At 46.6% G+C, this 18,975-nt stretch overlaps 2 protein-coding genes across 5 annotated transcripts in view; one reads left to right on the top strand and one right to left on the bottom strand.

Annotated features, from left to right (window-relative positions):
• Positions 1 to 18,975, bottom strand: part of DOCK1 (dedicator of cytokinesis 1) — a 548,347-nt gene that overhangs the window by 250,830 nt on the left and 278,542 nt on the right. The window lies entirely within an intron of this gene.
• INSYN2A (inhibitory synaptic factor 2A) overlaps positions 7,881 to 18,975 on the top strand; it is a 61,108-nt gene continuing 50,013 nt past the window's right edge. Inside the window, exons 1-2 of one of the 2 annotated variants that reach the window (XM_010357863.2) lie at positions 7,881 to 8,466; positions 11,723 to 11,848. The gene's annotated coding sequence lies outside the window, so the exon portion shown is untranslated. Of the gene's footprint in view, positions 8,467 to 11,722; positions 11,849 to 14,964; positions 15,070 to 18,975 lie in introns of those variants that run through there. The other variant, XM_010357873.2, reaches the window with a different exon arrangement.

Here is an 18,975-nt window from a genome sequence, read left to right as displayed (position 1 = left end):
CTCCCTTTCCCCTCTCAATCAAGGAAGGTCTAGGAGATCACTCAGAGGCCTCCATCCAGGCAAGGGGGAGAAGGTACCAGGGAGCTGTGACTGCCGCGATACAGGGATTTGGATGACGCCAGGAGCATTTGTACAACATTCTAGCCATACTGACTTTAAACTATGAACACCGGATTTTCTAAAAAGAGAAAAAAATTAAGCAACATTTACAAGCAAAATTTCCTGCCTTTCTTTGAATCTCAAAAAAAAAAAAGAAAGAAAGAAAGAAATCAAAATTGTATAAGAAATGTCTTAAAATAAGTTTTTGATTTTTCCTTTAACTTTAGTTAATGGACTAATACATGAGAACCCAGAAGCGAGGGGTACACACACATTTAGAGTTCGGCACAGCTGCAGAATGTGCCAAAGCACAAATTAGGTGAATTGGACATGGGGAGATCTGCAGCCCTACCGTGCAGTGCAATTAACGTGAAGACTGTTGAATTCTCCAAAGACTCAATAATATGAAAAAAAAATGTTTATGGAAAACATGGAACTGACCACCTATGTGCCCTCAAAGGTCACCAAACATAACTAAAGATTTTTTTTATTTAATTCTGTACTTTTCCCATTCGGAGCTTGGTGTTTAAGAACAAAATGCTTACTTTGGGAGGCCGAGGCAGGCGGATCACGAGGTCAGGATATTGAGACCACCCTGGCTAACATGGTGAAACCCATCTCTACTAAAAATACAAAAAATCAGCCGGGCGTGATGGCGGGCGCCTATAGTCCCGCTACTTGGGAGGCTGAGGCAGGAGAATGGCGTGAACCTGGGAGGCGGAGCTTGCAGTGAGCCAAGATCGCGCCACTGCACTCCAGCCTGGGCTACAGAGCAAGACTCCATCTCAAAAAGAAAAAAAAAGAACAAAATGTTTGCTTTCCAATGTTCAATAGCTTGCTATGAAATCACCCATGAGCCATGCTAGTAAATAAATACATCTAAAGTCAGGTCGTCAATTCTTAGACCAAATTAGGAAAATAATTTATTGCACTGAGTGCATAAAATGTCAAGGGTAGGTAATTAGAATTATATGCAGTGTGTTAGTCATCTTTAAAAAAAATAAAAGCACGTATCCTGTCCACTATGACTGAATCTCAGCAAATGACAGTACCAAAGAGGTGTTCAGGATAATCCAAAGGCCATGGTAATACGATGCCATTATACATGGCACCCTAAGGGTGTGAAGTAGCCTCTTGTGGTATAGATGGGATACGTACATTGTGATGAATCATTTTAATAGCTGTTATTCAACGAAGAAAACGTGATAATATCACTGAGATTATATTGGGAAAGCTTAGAGTGCTATCGAAATGCAAAATGATTTGGGTATATTGCTGTTCCAGTGCTTGTTTTTATTTCAAAGTGTAACTAACACAGTGAGATGATGAGGGACGGCTAATGACAACAAAAGAATGCTGGTCAAAGCTACTCTCCAGCCAGACAGGATGCAGCATCAGCTTCCTGAGAGCCTGGCATGAGCAGCTGGCATTTTTGGTCAGAATCTGTCCTCTGGTTGCATCAGACAGAACTGGATTTCAATCCAGGCTCCACCCCTTCCTAGCTGTGTGACCTTGGAGGATCATTTATGTTCTCTGATCTACATCTGTGGGGAGACTTTAACAATATCACACTCACAGTTATCTGGTAAGAACCAATGTATATAACCCACAATGCACCGAGTGCCTGGCACCCTGGAGGTGCACAGCCGAAGTGGAGCATCATTCTCATCAAAGTCTCATATTCAGTCAGGGCTTGAGGAAGGAAAAAAGTAGAACAAGGAGGCTTCCATTTTCCTTGCATTCTCCTCTGCCCCATCCCTCTTCCATGCCTGTGGAACCTAAGGTAGGGATGGAGGGCAAACAAGGAAGTTCCTACACCACCCAGCTGGGAGAAGACTCCAGGTCTCCCTGCAGCAGCTCCCTACAGAAAAGCTTTCTGTGCACCAGGGCAGAAGGTCTGGGAAGGGCAGCCAGTAATTCCAGCACCAGTACAGAGCACTGGTAGGCTGGAAGCTCAAGTGTGAAATCCATTCTTACCCCTCTTACCCCTTCCTGTCCAAGTTCTTTTTTTGGGGGGGGGGTGGGGACACAGAGTCTTGCTCTGTCACCCAGGCTGGAATGTCATGGCACGATCTTGCCTCACTGCAACCTTCACCTCTCAGGTTCAAGTGATTCTACTGCCTCAGCCTCCTGAGTAGCTGGGATTATAGGCATGCACCACTATGCCTGGCTAATTTTCCTATTTTTAGCAGAGACAAAGTTTCACCATGTTGGCTAGGCTGGTCTCGAACTCCTGAGCTCAAGCAATCTGCCCACCTTGGCCTCCCAAAGTGCTTGGATTACAAGCATAAGCACCTGGACCCTTCCTGCCCTAGTTCTGAACAGAAGTACCACTTTCTGTCATGGGCATGTAAGCCACTTTATGAGAAGGTGGCTTCAGCAGGCTCAGTGAGACTAGTGGCCTTACCAGCAAGGATTAAGACAAGCCCATTGAGCCATCTACCTGTGCTGAAGAGGTTGGCTCCCCAGTGATGAGAACGGGATAGTAAGAAACCCTATAGAAACTAGCACCCAAGACTGACCAAATAAAGGTCAACAAAATAAAGGGTTTCTGTTCCATTCCTCAGGAGTCCACCTAAAAGAAAGGAGAGACTGCAGTTGGGAGGGGAAAGCCTTGGGGTTTGCTCAGAGCCCTGAAAATGAGGGATTGTGAGGGGAGAAGGGAGAGGCAGAGTGCACTCCTACTCTTCCTTATTCCTGTACATCACTGCCTCGGTTGTACAGAGAATCCAAAAAAAAAAAAAAAAAAAAAAAAAAAAAAAAAAAAAAAAAAAAAAAAACCTAGAGCCACTTCACTCTCTTTCGAAAGGAAAACCTTCCATTTCTGTGGATAAATTAGATTCACAATGATGCATCACAGAAAGCCAGGGATGTCGACTAGTCCTCACAATGCTCAGGTTTTCCAAAACAAATTTGTATTTCAGGCCAATAAACCATCTCTAGTGTCTTAACATGAAAGGAAAAGAAGGCCAGAGGAGTGGCATGTCCCTGGAACATGAACCAGCACTTCAGAAACAGCTCTGGCTCCCACCAGAAGGAAACACGGCTCAGCTGCCAGGACAGTGGAAGAGCCATGGGCAAGGGGCTTTAAACAAAGTCAGACTCTTAAACCAGAAATAAGCCCAGAAAGAGGAGACTAAAGGCTCGAGCAGAATATGACAAGGGGAATGATGCAGAAAGCCTTCCTGAAGGGCTCCGTAGAAAAGGAGGCCCCCCTGGGGCACGCTTGAGCATTGTGTCTAGCTTGTTCTTGAAAGGCAAGGCTAAAGTGCCCCCAAGTGATTGATATCGACCCTACAGGTCTAAGGGGATAGGAGTTACTTTTCCCTTGCAGGCATTGAGCACTGGCTGATCTGCGACCACAGCTTCTGAACTGACAGGTGTAACCTGCCCATTAGAGACTTAGGTTGGGCTCATCTAAGAGTCTCTCTGGAATATGAAGATGTCAGAGGTGTTCGAACCACAGCGACTCCATTTTGAGTGAAGACTAGGGAAATGAGGCTGGGACTTAGTGGGCTGCATTCTTAGAAAGTTAGGCATTCCTCACCTCTAGATGTTTAAGGTTAAGGGAACACATTGATGATGTTTACTAAACAGACCCAGACTTAGGAGTGTCCTAATATCCAGACATCTTGAGAACAAAGGCATTCCTAATTTTACTTTAAAAATAATAATATCGGGCGCAGTGGCTCAAGCCTGTAATCTTAGCACTTTGGAAGGCGGAGACGAGGGGATTGCCTGAGCTGAGGAGTTGAAGACCAGCCTGGGCAACACGGTGAAACCTCATTTCTACTAAAATACAAAAAACCAGGCAGGCGGGGTTACGGGCGCCTGTAATCCCAGCTACTCAGGAGGCTGAGGCACCAGAATTGCTTGAACATGGGAGATGGAGGTTGCAGTGAGCTGACATCACGCCACTCTAGCCTGGGCAACAAAGCGAAACTCTGTCTCCAAAAACAAAAACAAAAACAGAAAATACCGATTCTTGCAAAATATTGTAATTCAGAAATTTAATCCTTTATGACAAATCCTTGTAGCAGAGCAGAGCTCCCATATATATGAGTATTGTATCTAGGCTGGACGCGTTCCTCCTCTTACTTTTGGGAATGTCCCACTCGTCTATGGAGTGGCTGTTCTTTCACTACTTTATTCTCTTAATAAACTTGCCTTCACTTTGTACTGTGGACTCGCCCTGAATTCTTTCTTGTGTGAGATCCAAGAACCCTCTCATGGGATCTGGATTGGGACCCCTTTCATGCAACAAAGATATGGGAAAGAAAAATTCATGTCCATGGTGAACTCTGTTGTAGCCACATTGGACAGTTGGAAGGGCAGGCGTTTCATCGGCAGCCTCCTAAAGAAGGAAGGTCTGCTGTGCAGCTAAACCGGAAGGCTCCTCTTCGGCAGCTGCTAGTTTGGAGACACTTCTCTCTTCTCCTGCCTTGCACGTTGGAGAAGATACAGGTTAATCGCACTGACAGATATGCTGGATCATTGAGGGGTGAGGGTTATTGGGGAGCATTCATGTGGACACTGCAATGACACAGTGATGACGCTCAGACAAATGGGGTCACACTGAGACAGGAATCATCTCCATGAATTTCTATATATGTGGAAAACTGCATAAGCAACTAGTGCAAGAGACAGAACGATCCAGCTCCACTGAAGGTGCTGTGGTCCTGGGCAACGAGTATGCCTCAAAGGTAATCCCCATTCTGATATTTCCCACCATCGGCAGTTTTGTCACATTCTTGGACTTCATCTAAATGGAATCATGTCATAAACACTGGGTGTCTGGCTTCCTTTGATTTGCACCTTTGTAAAAGTCCTCCATGCATGCAATCAGCAGTCAGTGCTTTTGGATTGCTGTCTAGTATTCCACTATACGAAGAACCAAGAAATCTTTATTTCCTGTTGATTGGTATTTGGATTATTTCCAGTTTGGAACAGATATAGATAAACCTGTTATGAACATTTTCGAACATCTTTGACTTGTATATTCTTGACTTTTTTATGTGGAAATTGAGACCTCAAACTTACTGTACCATAGGGGTGGAATTCCAGCAATTCTCTGTACAACCCCTGCACAATTCCAAGAAGAAGGCAAAAGAAGACAGACTTGGATATTTTGCTTAGTTAGCTGTCTTGAACTTTCCTTTATTTTTACTCCTGTGCTTTTAGGAAATCCCACTTGAAAAGTTGCTATTTTCTCCTTTGCAAATCTATCTTTTTCAACAAAAATCTTAAGCAAAATATAAAAAGCCAATACCAATTGATTCCTAAAATGAATCTTTCTATCAAGTTTCACTTTTTTTTTTTCTTTTCCTGAGGAAGCTGAGCATATTGACTCATTCTAGACCCTAAAAATAAGCCTACATCCCATCTATTAAAAAAAAATGCAATAGGGATCCGTGGGCAGAAAGATGACTGAAACTCCCTTCTCCCTAGCCAGCCCCCAGCATGATGCTTGCTTTAAAGTCTGCAGCATGATGACACACACCTCACCCATGTGGAATATCTCTCCGAGTCAAAGGTATGGTGAGGCAAATTTTCATCAATATTTTGATTTGTGATGCTGAAGACATGTACTTAAGTAATACAACATGTAAATCGTTTCTTACTTCAAAAAAAAAAAAGAAGGGATGCCAATGATTTTAATACTTAGCAAAACAACTGTAAGTCTACTAGACAATTGAACAACTCTAAGCAGTCTTGACGATGCTACAAAGTTCTGTTATACTCTCTTCATATAAGTGGATTTTCTAACCTGCCAATTACGGCTTTCCATTTTCTTCCTGGAGTTATACATGATGCGAATCTCAGATAGCACTGTCCTTGGAGTTGTTTTCTTGCCAGCTCACAGTGCCACCTGTGGCTGAGCTCTGCCTTGCTGTGCGCGCATTTATGTTGACCCGTTTTCACTCTTGGCCCTGGAAAACTTCAGCCTTCTGATACTATCAGCCCAGTGCCCATGTTTCCTGGCAGCTTTATTTACAGTCATGTTTAAAAGACGGAAGGCAGATTTCAATTTTATGGATTGCCAATAAAGTAAGATTTACAGAAGTTCCCCAGACCGCTGGGAAAATGGCTGGAGCCCACAGGTGCAACAGCACATCCCCAAGGGAACGTGCTGGAGAGTGGCATCTTCTCCTATCTAGTTTTAAACGTCCCCAACTCCTATACATTCCCTTTCCTGGCCCCTTCCAGGCAGAAGAGGGGACTGCAGTTTCCACACTGCTCACACATAATTAAGCATCTCTTTCCAGCCAGCTCCCAACAGCCTCCCTGGTAAGCTAGAAAATCGGCCTTGGGGGATCTGAGTTAAGAGGGACAACAAGAAGAGTGAGGTGGGCAGAGTTTGGATCCACAGGCTAAGGACTCCCGTCCTGAGCATATCTGGATCCCCAAGGCTGGCAAAATTGTATCCCAAAGGATGCTGCAGGGTAAGAGGGAAACAGACGACATTTTAGATTTTATTTTCTTCTGGAACGTCTGGACACACTGCCCAAAGTATCCACAGACAAATAAGGTATTTCGTATAAAGCCATTTACAAACAAACAGACACTCTATAAGGCAGTGGTAGGCTCAGTTCAGCTCAGTGAACAAGGATGGAGTGACGGCTTGGCCACAGGCACAGAGCTGGTGCTAGGTGCAGGGACTCAAGGATATACAGGCAAAGAGGTCTCACTGCCCACTGATGTGTTTGGAGAGGTGGGTGGGTGAAAGGACTTTCCACTTGTCCTCCCAATTTACTCTCTGCAGCCTGCCCCTTCCCTGGGGTCCACCACTTTTCTGTCCTTTCCTGAGAAACAGACTAATAAATGTGGCTACTTACATTTTACTTTACGTTCTAGGAGCAAATCCAGGGGGCCAGGAGCCCTGCACTCGGCTGGCTGCTTAGACCCTGGCCCAGGCCCCAGGACCTACCAGGCATCAGAGGGACCCCTGGGTCTGCTGCCCTGAGCTCAGAACACCCAATACTCTTTGGTGGGTACGAAATTAAGGGTGGGGATAGCTCCTTGGCATCCTAGGTCTTTTCCTCCCCAAGAGACTTCTACTCTGCCCCAAAGGAACTCAGCCTCTGCGCCCTGTGGCTTCTGCTGGTGGAGACTGTGTGCTCTGGAGGGAGTAGGGTTCTTGGCTAGGAGTGGCAGTGGCGCTGGCTCTGGAGTGTCCCTAAATGTCAGCATGCAACATTATCAGGCAGGTCCTCCCACTTCATTTCTCAGGCCACTCACAGGACTTCCTGTCCCCATGTAGAGGGGCTGACACCAGGTTGGAGCCTGCACTGAAAGGATCCCCAACCCCTGCTTCTACAAGGCAGCCTAGGCAGGTGAGGGGCCAGGCACGTACACGACCCGCACCCTTCGCGCCTGGCTTCCCAAAGCTCTGCCCGGCCATGCCGGCTGGCACAGCACACAGCCATGCAGCAGGGTCCCCAGCGACCCCTCAATCCCTGAGAGAACACACAGAGTCCCCCGGCCTCCAGCTGCTCCGGAGGCGGCTCCAGGGTAGACTCAACAAGTTCCCGGGCCATGCAGCGCCGCCTGCAGCCCAGAAACCCGGAGGACGCGCTGTGGTGGAGCCCCGCGAGCAGGCGGCAGCCGGCGGCGGCTCCTTCCACCACCTTCTCCTCCTCCTCCTCCTCTCCTCCTCCTCCTCCTCCGGCTCCTGCGGCGGTGGGAGGGGGCTCCTCCACTCCCTCCCTATCCCCCACCCCACGCACGCGGCCCGGCCCGGCCCCGCGCCGCCCCCGCCCCACCCCCGCCCCGCGGGGCCCGGGGCTCCACCCGCCTCGGTGCCAGCCGGGCGCACAGGCAGCAGGCGCGCGGCTCGGGGCGCCCTCGCCTCTAGCCACCAGGCTCCGCGGAGTAGCTGGGACCTGGAGCAGCGGCAAGGACTTCCCTCCTGCTCCCTCCCCCGCCCCGCCCCCGCCTCCTGGCCCTGGCTCTGAGATCTCGCTGAAGACAATTGCAGTAAATGAGGACATCGGAGGAGCGCGAAGCCGGGTGGCTGTGGCTGGCTCCGCCACGCCGCGAGCAAGCGAGCGCGCGGGCGTCCCCGGAGCCGGCCGAGCCGCTGTCTCCCCGCGCGCGTCGCTAAGCGGGGCCAGAGGGACGCGAGCTGCGGCGCGGGGGCCCGCCGGTCCAGGAGGGCCGGGCCGGCGGCGGTGGAGGGGGCGGGCAGCAGGCGCGCAGCCGGCCACGTCCCCGGAGCCGAGCCTTCCTCCGCGCGAGCCCGGTGAGTCTGGCCACGGATGCTCTGCCCGAAGTGCTCCGTGCCGCGCCAGGCTTGCCAGGGTCCGCGGCGAGACATGCCCGAGCCAGGCGCTGCACCGACCTCGACTTATCTGTAAGCAGCGGAAGGTAAGCGGAGCCCCAAGTGCCCTTCTCCCGCGCCCCCGCGCCCGTCGTACTTGGCCGCGGGCAGAGCACCGCTCGGACAGGCGCCCACCCCGACTCCGGCGCACGCACTCGCCCCCCAAACCGGCTTGGCCGGAGACTCGGCGGCTCCCGAGGCCGGGACACCCCGGAGCAGCCGGGAGTGGACCCTGCGCGGGCGCAGGTCGGGGGCGAGGTTATGCAACTGCATCTGACGCGGCCGGGTCGCCGAGGGGCGTCTGGCAACTTTGGCGACGCCAGCGAGGAGTGGGGCTGCGCCTCTGCGATGTCGGTTCCAGACAAACGCCACAGCTTCCTGAGCGCCCGACAGCCTTAACTAGGCAGAACTGGGGGATCCGGGGGCGGCCGTCTCCCATGAACATTTCGAGGCTTTTAAGTATTTTCCAAACTAAAGCGCCCTGGAAAGTACGGCTGATTAACTTCGGGGGGGCGGGGGACGAGTTGGAGCAGAAGGGCCCTGACGCCAGCCGTTGAGGTTGAGGAGAAGCGCGAGCAGCAGTGAAGGCAGATGCCCACGTGAAATGCCAGTCGCCACCACTCCCTGGGGTTGGCACCTTCCCTGGGCTGCGGGCTGGGGTCGGTGCCCACGGGGCTTCTGGGTGCCTGGCATCCCGAGTCAGACCAGAACAGGCGTGGGAAACCAACCAACGCTGCAGACCTAAGAGAGGGCGAGCTGGCGGGCGAGGGCAGGAGGGAGGAGGGAGCTCGCAGGCAGCCCTGGGCTGGGGCAGCGCCTGGAGCCCAAAGTCAAGAGCAAGAGCCTGCATCTTGCTGGTTCATGCTCAGGGCTCCAGGCTGACGTCCCCACTGCTTGGATAAAGAGCCGCTCCCTGTGACCTCAGCATTCTACTACCCAAAAATATGCCACAGGGAGAGGGAGCCAGTGATAAGGAGATGCCAGGAGTGGGGGAGGAGAGGTGCCTCTGGAGTAAATAGGAGAGAAAATGGGTGCGTTTTGCTTATCTACAGTCCAGGGCTCCTGCCCGGACCCCTCTCCTGTGGTTGGTCTGTGCTGTGGGGCTGGATACGCTCTGGGCCCCTGCGCCAGAAGCAGCGGTGAAGCAGTTTACTTTGACCTTGTCTGCTTAGGCACTGAAATTCTGCGGAAGCATTCCGAGGTGAAACTGCAAGAGTGGGAAGGAACTTTGGGGGAGCCCTGCCTTGGCTGGGAAGCCAAGCGATCATTTCAGAAGACTACAGCTCAGGCTAGCACAGGGTAGACGTCTGTGCACTTGAACGCTTTCCCCTGAACGAGGACTTGCTAGAGGGTTACCTTTCCATATCTCATTAGGGAGACTGTCAGGGTGACTGCGCTGGCTGGGGTCTTGATTAAAAAAATACCACTCACAAGACCCGGACCATGCCCAGAGTAGTACATACGTGAAAATGATATAACCCTTATTAAGCTTACACTACAGCAGGTTACCGTCATTTCACCATGCAGAGGCGAAAAGTGCTGGTTTTTACTATTCCCCCATACTGCTGTTTCTTACATTCATATCCTGTTGAATATTACTTTCGAAAGTTCATATTTATCTTTGCAATTTTTTTGCAAGAATGATTAGCAAACATGCATAGGGGGCTCAAAGGAAAAATGGAAGTCCTGCCATGTGCATGCCTCACCAGATATTAATCATTTACTATCCATGTTTACTACTTACATTAGATGGCACTGCTCCTCACGATGGTTTTATTAGAGGCGCATTTGGTGAAGGAAAAAAAAAGTCTAGCACAGCTATCACTAATTGCGTGATTTTGCATAAATTACCTTAGCAATGGAGAGTTTTGTTGTCTTCACTAAATTCATCATTTTGTTTAAAAGATTGAACAATTCAGTTTAATTTCTTTAGCTAAATGAAAGACTTTTTCTTAAAGACAGGATGTCCTTGAAAAGCTAAATATGTCTTTAAACTTACTACAGTTGCCACGACTTTGTATTTTATCATTGTGATGAAGACTTTGAACTTTTACGTAAGTCAGGCCCTTTATCCTATTAAGAAACAGAACTACTGGTTCAGAAATAGGCTAACAAGGCAAAAGCTGGGGAGCTCCATGTCTGCACAATGAAATTTCTGCAAGCTCTACGGGAGGCTGGGGACTCTATGACTCTGTTTACTTTGGGAGCTTCTCTGTTTTGCCAGTTATTTTCCCCTGTGACAGGAAAGGGAATTTTTGTGTTTTGTTTCTCCCTCTATAGGGAAATTTTTTTAAATAAATCAATAAATAAGAGAAAGACTTATACGTGAAAGACATTCATCTACAAGGAAGACTCCTCCACATTGAAATAAGCAGTCCAAAAATCAAAATGATTCTCAGAAATAACAATGGATCGCAGCAGAGCGGCAGGACAAACCCATTCATGTAGACATTTGTATTCTCTTGTTTGCACCCAGCCATGGCTATCTCATTTAGAGACACAACTACTGAACTCTGGAATATGAGAAGCAGGTGACATGCTTCTCAGAGACTCATGATACAGAAATGGTCACAGCTACATCCCAAAGCAGCAGCTCTGTGGTCAGAAATTTACATAGGAGGGCAGTGACAGGTTCACCAGGGATTTTAATGCTTGTGAAGGATGCTGTTTAACCCGTCCACAGCACCCAAGCAGCTCAGTTGGGAAGGCTGGCAAATTCTACATACTTGAGGCAAACCACTGCCATTCTGGGAATGTGAGGTCATAAAAACTACCCAGATAAAACCAGTGTCATCGTCATTTTTAATAGTCCTTCATAAATGTGAAGCACCGCATCCCTCCCCACCACAATTCCACTGGTTGGAGACCTACATTCCCCAACCAGAAACTAGCTGGCATGATTTATGAAGCAGATCTTCTGTCTCCTCACATATTTGATTTTAATATTTCATAACATTATGGAATGACTTCAATATTTTAAAGCAAAATTTAATATGATTGATACTACATGACGACACTTTCATTACCATGAAACTCTCATACAAACATTAAGAGATTTATCAAATACCGGAGCTAACCTATGATACGTAGGTGGTGAAACTCATGACTTTCAATCAGTTTATTTAATATGGACATTGTTCTTATACATTAAGGACAGAATACAGACTTGCAGGAACCAAACTACAGGGACCCTGACAGGATTGCTGTAAACAAGTTGTTTGGACAATGTCTTGTGTTAAGCACTAAGCCATGAAAGTATAGGTTTGAACCTTTGGACCATGTGTGATAATGTGTCTGTTTCAGATCCTGAAGGCACTAACTAAGGTATTTCCAGGCAACCAAGGATCTTACCTCTCACATTAAGAAAAACCATAACTTCAGAGACATTTCCTGGTTCCAAATTCAAGTCCTTTCAGAGAACCCTCTACTGTAAGTCACAGGATATTCAGTGTGCATCTGAGTCATATGTGCTTTAGACATTATTCAAACCATCATGAATGGGTTGAGGAACCTTGAGGTGTACAAAGATGTCACCAGATGACAAATCACTATCTGAATAAATACAAAACATTCTGACTTGACAACTGTGTCTCTTTCTGCTGAGTATATATTCCCAGCTCTAATTGGGACTGAGAGAAAATTAACTTGAATGGAGAACAGCAGATATTAGGGACAAGCAGGAATTATGATTCCAAATTACTCTATAAACCTTTTGGCTAACAACATATTTCAAAGGGATTTGGAAATAACTCTCCCCAAAGTCATTATTTGCGAATATTTATTTTATAGAGCACTGAACTGTTTATTCAAAGTATTGCACATCCATAGACATGTTCTTTTTCCCACACTATCCTGCTGTTAGGAAGTTTGAGCAAAAAAAAAAGAAAGAGATTCTTGCATCTCTGCATACCGTACATTCATATGAATTATACTACTCTATCCAATAGAATGGTAAACAAACAAACCCAGCATATGAAAATGCTTGTTGAAGTTTATATTCTACTTAATATGGAAAATTCCAATTCAGTCCTTAATAATCTAGCTTTGGCCATGAAATGAAATGCAGTAAACTACAACATATGAGAGACATGGGAAGGAGGCTACGGAATGCTGAAAACACTACAGGCAGCCTTGCAGATAAAAGTTGCTCTCACTCCATCTCAGTAGAGATGATCACAGCTATGTCCCAAAGCAGGGGTTCCATGGACAGGCCCATCCCAGAGAGAAAGAGGAGAAAGCACAGGCTGATGGCATGAGGGCCTTTTGACAGCTGTTCAGCTGAGGAAGCAGCAAGGGGCTGTGTCATACTCATGCCAACCTTAATGAAATTGAGTAGTCTTTGTGTTTCTAGGTCATTCCACTGGTGATGTGGGATCCCCCACCCTTGTTCTTCTCCAGGAAGGATCTTGTATTTGTCAACTGCCCTTCTTAATGTTTTTTAAAATCTTTTCTATATGTACTTAGTGGTTAGATTTTAGATAACTCTTACTACCTGCATTTTGTACAGTGAAATCTGCTTATTTTTGTAGTAAGCGATTTTACCATCCTTAAAACTGTAGCAAAGATATAAAACCTGGGATTTTTAAGTGGGGCAAGCACAGGGAAGGTAGACAGATATGCAGATGGCTTTATTCAGAGAGGAATTCTGATTTGTGGATATGTACTGAGCTGTTGCAGCAGTGGCCAAGGCAATGTGTAAGGTGTTACAAGACCAAGTGAGAGGACTCCAAGAAGCTCAAGTCCAGGAGGAGGGGAGGTGCTGGCAAGAAGTGGCAGGAGCCTAAAGACTCCCAGGTAGAATCAGGATAGGAGATTACAGGCAGAGAGTGATGCCCTGGCTGACTTCGTGGGTGATGCTTGAGATTGGACTCCTGAGCCCAGCAGACATCAGTCCTGGAGCTTAAGCCAAGTGGGAGGGTGCTCAGGGCTACAGACTTGTATGGTAAAAGTGAGAAGTGACATGTGGCAAAGGTTGAGATGCTGGGATCAGAGAGTAGAGGCACAGTTTGGAGTCAGTCTGAGGAGGAACCAGCAGAGCAGGAGGGTCCTCTGCTGATGTTTTAAACAAGAACATATATTCTCAGAAGATTAAGATGATGTAACTGGAGGTGAACCAGAAGAGAGGAGGTGGAGACCAGTTGAGAAGGTGTCACAGGTGAAAATGAGCCAGTCCCAGTAGCACTGGGAAGTAAGTTAGGGGACAGCTATGAGAAAAACCTTTTGGCAGGCAAGTCTTTGTAATGTGGCAAGATAGAAAGAAGGGACTAAAGATGCTACCCAAGGCCAGCAAGACGGTGGGGGATTTTAATGGAAACAGAAGTCTGCGAGCCAGCAGGAACCGGGGAAAAGATAGGATTTCTATTAAATATCTGAGTGTGAATTTTCAACTGGAAATATTATTTTAAAAAACAAGATTTTCATTATCCCTTACCTCCTAGAATGTCCATGAGAAATACTTTCAAATGGGAGGAAAATGGACTAAGCGATTCACAGCGCAAATCCTTAAATGACTAAGCATAGTACTGTCTATAACAGGTGCTTAATAAGTATTTAACGAGGCTACTAACACAAACCTAGTCAGTGATTTTGCTACCAACTCAGGAAATGCTGATTGGGAAATAATTGTTTTCTTCCATTTCCAATTGTAACTTTTTGTGTAGTAGGAATTAAAGGAAACGCCATGAGAAGGCAGTAAAGAGGAAGATGACTTCCAGGGCTGAACAGTCCTGACGTCCGGCCATGCAGTGTTTAGAAAAGAAAAAAACACCAAAGGGTTGCGTTCTTTACCACCACACTCAACCTCGGCAATTCCTTTGGTGAAAATTCAATTGGGTAGAAGTTGAGTTTTTAGAGAAAGAATGTCTTTGAATTTAGCGACCTAGTATTAGGGTAAAAGAAGCAAACGAGGAGAATTGAGAAAATGCTCTGCAGTCAGATAAATTAATGTTCTTCTAACCCAAATGCTGACATTTTGGTTAAAAAGAGTTTTCACCAGAGGTCACCAAAAAAACTGGAGAGTTCATTGGGCCAGCATGAGAGAACGAGATGTCTGTCTCTCAGCCTTAACCTCACATCTCAATTTGACGTCGTGACTTCAACTCCATTGATCTCTGTGCCAGACCCACCAATTTCTCATTTTAAAAATCAATAAGAGTACTGCATAAAGATTATTTTTGTCTTTTTTCCTCGCGTAAATCACATTGCAGTGTCCACTTAACCGTGCACTTGAGACTCCCATAGCTTACTTAGTGTGCCATGTGCAAACGTAGTGTGTGAAATTACAGGAATGCTGAAAATATGTTTTTCACTTTCAAACCATATTTTTCATTTGACTTCTTGCCCAATGATAACTGCATTTCTCAATTACTTACTTTTCTTATTTTAATGGTAGTTGTTAGCTCAGTGGCTTCACTGAAGTCATTCACATCCTCATTTAATTTGTTTTGCACTTGCTATTTATATTTTAGTCTCGCTGTATAATATTTATTCTGAATATATATCTACTTTATTTATTGTGTCTATCAGATTTATCCATGTGGCAAAAACACCCAGGGTGAGGCTGAATTACAGAAGTTAGCAGGTGGCTGGACACTGGACCCTCAGACAGAGTGCCCAGGCTCACTGACGGGGTTGGCCCCACACTGCACTGGGTAGGTCAACTACTGAGTGAGTGGCAGAGACTGGACCCCAACTCACTCCTGGTAATTATTTAAATTCCACACGGAAGCATCAGTTCTAACTCTGTATCTGAAGAGTCAGTGAGAGTGACCACTGACAAATGCAGCTTTAAAGTATAACTCTAAGCCAACCGTACAGTTTTTAATCAGCCAGTTAAGGTTGGAACCTTCTGGCGGTGATTCTCAAGCTTGTGTCTCTTAGGTCCTGCGTCCGGTGTCATCCACATGCACAACATATCCCGAGGTGTGCTGTCTTTGTGCACATCCACCTTAACACCAGGGCCGTGTACTGAGTGCTTCCTAGGAGCCGACCTCCTAAGCCCTGACCCAGCTCACAGGGGAGTGCTGCGTGGTGGCGAGAGAAGAGGCTCCAGGCCAGGCTGTCCTCCTTTGCCCTCCTCGCTCTGCCAGTAACTATCTGTGTGACCGTGGGCACGTGATTCCACTACCTGTGCCTCGGTTTCCCCATCTTTATTAAAAATAGTAATTTCTCCTTCAGAGGGTGTTTGGAGAATGAAAAGTTCAGACATATACAAAGCACAGAATGGTACCTAGCCTGTGTTGAGTGTTATACACAAGTGTTACCTTTTCTTATCTTTGCTCTCCCAGGTTAGATCACTTGCCCAGAGTTCTGGGCTATTAAGTGGAGGGGAAGTGCCAGAACTCAAAACCAAGCAGGTGGTCTCAAAGCCCCAGTTCTTAGGGACTACAGTCAGATATTAACCATGTTAGCAAACCACGGCAGCATGGGCAGACCTTGAGCACCCCCTCTCCAATGTAGAAAATCCAGAGTTATTCACTGTGCCAAGACTGTCAATGTACGAACGACTGGTCTCAAATCCCAGATCCACGGCTGAAAAGAGCTGCCCCAAGCCACTGAATTCCTAGAAGGGAACAGAATTCTAAATGTTTTGCATCTCCAACCAGAAATATTAAAAAAAAAAAAAAAAGTGTGAATATGCCCTATTCCTACTATGGGTCTGTTCCGTTACAATTTACTTGGAATTTGCCAGCCCATAATTAATGGATGTTGTGAAAGACCTGGATTTTCAACCATGACAATGACTGGCCACTAACTGTCTCCTCTGTGGAATATGAATCCACCCCGTCTGTCGGTGCACAGCACAGCCCAGCCAGGCCAAGGCACAGACACTCTGTGAGCCTGTGTGGGATCTGCTAGTGATCATCTCAACACCTGGCTGATGTCTAGGTTCATCCTAGAGAAAAATGGAAGGGGCCCGTCTTCCCTGCTCCCTTGTGACATTCACTCATTCATTAAGCCCTTCATTCAATCAATATTTCTGGGTACTTTTTATATACTACAAGCTTCTCTAAGCTTTGGGGATACAGCAGGAAATAGAAGACAACAAGGGATGAAAAAGATAAAGGAAGAAGGCCAGTAGTTCTTTATCATGGGGACATTATTAAAGTTATGTGAGGTGTTTAAAACAAAAAGTGGTACCCAGTCTCCATCCTCCAGAAGTTCTGATTTGCCTGGACTGGGGTAGAGACCAATATGCTTTTTCCTTCTTTCTTCTCCTTGTTTTTAATGGATTAACTTCCTGGCCTCCAAGTGTGGCCTTTGAGGGAGCCAGGCTGAGGGAATAGAGCCCTTAAGGAAAAATATGTGTTTACCTCCTTCCTGTGGGAGGACAGCCACCCCCTGGATTTTCTTCTACGTGGCAGGAAATGCTCTCTTTAAAAACTCACACACAAAAACAAAAACCAAAAAAACGTACAAAAGGTTCCATTTCATCCACACCTATGCTCTCCTCCAAAGGTTCAAGAAGGCCGAAGCACAGGGGTCATGTGAGGTTTTGGAAAGATTTATGTTTTCCTTTTTAAGATCTTTTTAGCATGCTCAATCCACAGAGAATCATTTCATAGATCATGAGTACTGCTTACTCACTACGAAGCTACCTTCTATTCATAAACTACACAGGCTTTTGCTACTGTTCTCTTTCTCTTTTCCACAAGCCTTGTAAAGTAGCAGGACATCTGTTCCAAGGAGGTGCTGGAGAGATAAAAAGATAGAGGCAAACGTAGGAATATTTGCTGAAAATGGGATTCTTCATTGCGCTTAACACTTAACGTGTTATGTGTTGGGTGCTTCACAGAACAGGAAACCATACGATGTCCTGCTTCAGGTGCCTGCCCGAGCCTGCACTCTTGTTTTGCCCCAGGGTGAATTGTCACATTCCCTTCTGGACAGGAGATGGGGTTGCTGCAACTGGCCCTTTAAGAGCAGCCAAAACGATGGGAGTTGTGGCTGAAGGCCATCAGAACTCTATGAGCCTTATTCAAGGGAACAGCCCACAGATGTCCCACAGCTGACCTGGACTGATGTTCCAGCACACATCCCCTTCCCTTCCTGTGTCTGTGTGTGCATTTCTCTCGACTCACCATTCCCCTAACATCCTTTCTCTCTTTATACACCTCCATTTCCCTTCTCCTTCCTCTCCACGTTCATCTCAATGGACAACAGCAGTGTGGCATGAGATTCCTAAGTACTGCTCTTCCTTATTTAGTATAATTTCATATTCATTGTTCTCAATTCAAATAACAGGAAAATGAAAGCTATTTCATTCATATGTTTATGCCCCTCCGATACAGTTTGGCTCTCTGTCCCCACCAAAATCTCACCTCAAATTGTAATCTCCATAATCCCCGTGTGTCAAGGGCGGAACTAGAGGGAGGTAATTGGATCGGGGGGCAGTTTCTCCCCTGCTGCTATCACGATCGTGAGTGAAATCTCAGGATCTGATGGTTGTCTAAGTGTCTGGCGTTTCCCCTGCTTGCGCTCATTCAGTCCCGCCACCTTGTGAAGAAGGCGCCTGCTTCTCCTTTGCCTTCCACTGTGATTTTAAGTTTCTTGAGGCCTCCCCAGCAATGCAGAACGGAGAGTCCATTAAACACCTGTCCTTTAGAAATAACCCAGTCTCAGGCATTTCTTCATAGTAGTGTGAGAACGGACTAATACACCCTTGGAAGTGACTAGACCCACGGGTATGCCCCAGACCCTCCACTGTTTTTTTCCTTCTGAAAGCCAGTGATTCATCCTCTAGAGCAGATTAGACAACTGAGGTCAGGAAAGTACCACGCTCTGAAATGTTATTCCAAGCTATGGAGATTTTTTAATTAAACTCTGAATTTATTTTGCTACTACCATATCTTGGAAGAAAGTTGAGTACTATAAGAACAAGGCTTCTGATAATTCCTAGCAAGTCACATTTTCTACAACAGTATGGGACCTCAATATACTGCACGATTAAACATAGAACCTGGACAATTTCTGTGCCATCTACTCATTTCTGTGAGTGTGTGTGCCATCTCCTTCTCTCCCCTCAGCACAGGAAACATTTGTACAACCACCACTCAAGATAGTTATGCCAAAGTTCAGAAGATAAAAATCTCTGGATATGGTTTTACCTCAACGAATAAAATTCTATCCCTTCTCCTTTCCACTTCTCTAATTCCTACTCAGGTTTCATTACACAGCCATGTTCTACCAAATCTGAGGATCCAAATAATGTAGAAAGACTCCTTGGAAGCCACTAATATTGTACACCCATCCTAAGTCTTCTTGCCATATCTCAGCTAAGACCCCAGCTCTAAGGATACTGTGATGTACAGTGTTAAGATTCTCTTGCTGGAGTGCAGTGGCGCAATCTCGGCTCACTGCAACCTCCGACTCCCTGGTTCAAGCGATTCTCCTGTCTCAGCCTCCCAAGTAGCTGGGATTACAGGCACGCACCACCACACCCAGCTAATTTTTGTATTTTTAGTAGAGACGGGATTCACCATGTTGGCCAGGATGGTCTCCATCTCCTGACCTTGTGATCCGCCCGCCTCAGCCTCCCATAGTGCTGGGATTACAGG

This window comes from Rhinopithecus roxellana, chromosome 11 (assembly GCF_007565055.1).
Source record: "Rhinopithecus roxellana isolate Shanxi Qingling chromosome 11, ASM756505v1, whole genome shotgun sequence".
NCBI lineage: Eukaryota > Metazoa > Chordata > Mammalia > Primates > Cercopithecidae > Rhinopithecus > Rhinopithecus roxellana.
The sequence above is the reverse complement of the archived record's forward strand: the minus strand, read 5'-3'. Positions and strand labels throughout refer to the sequence as shown.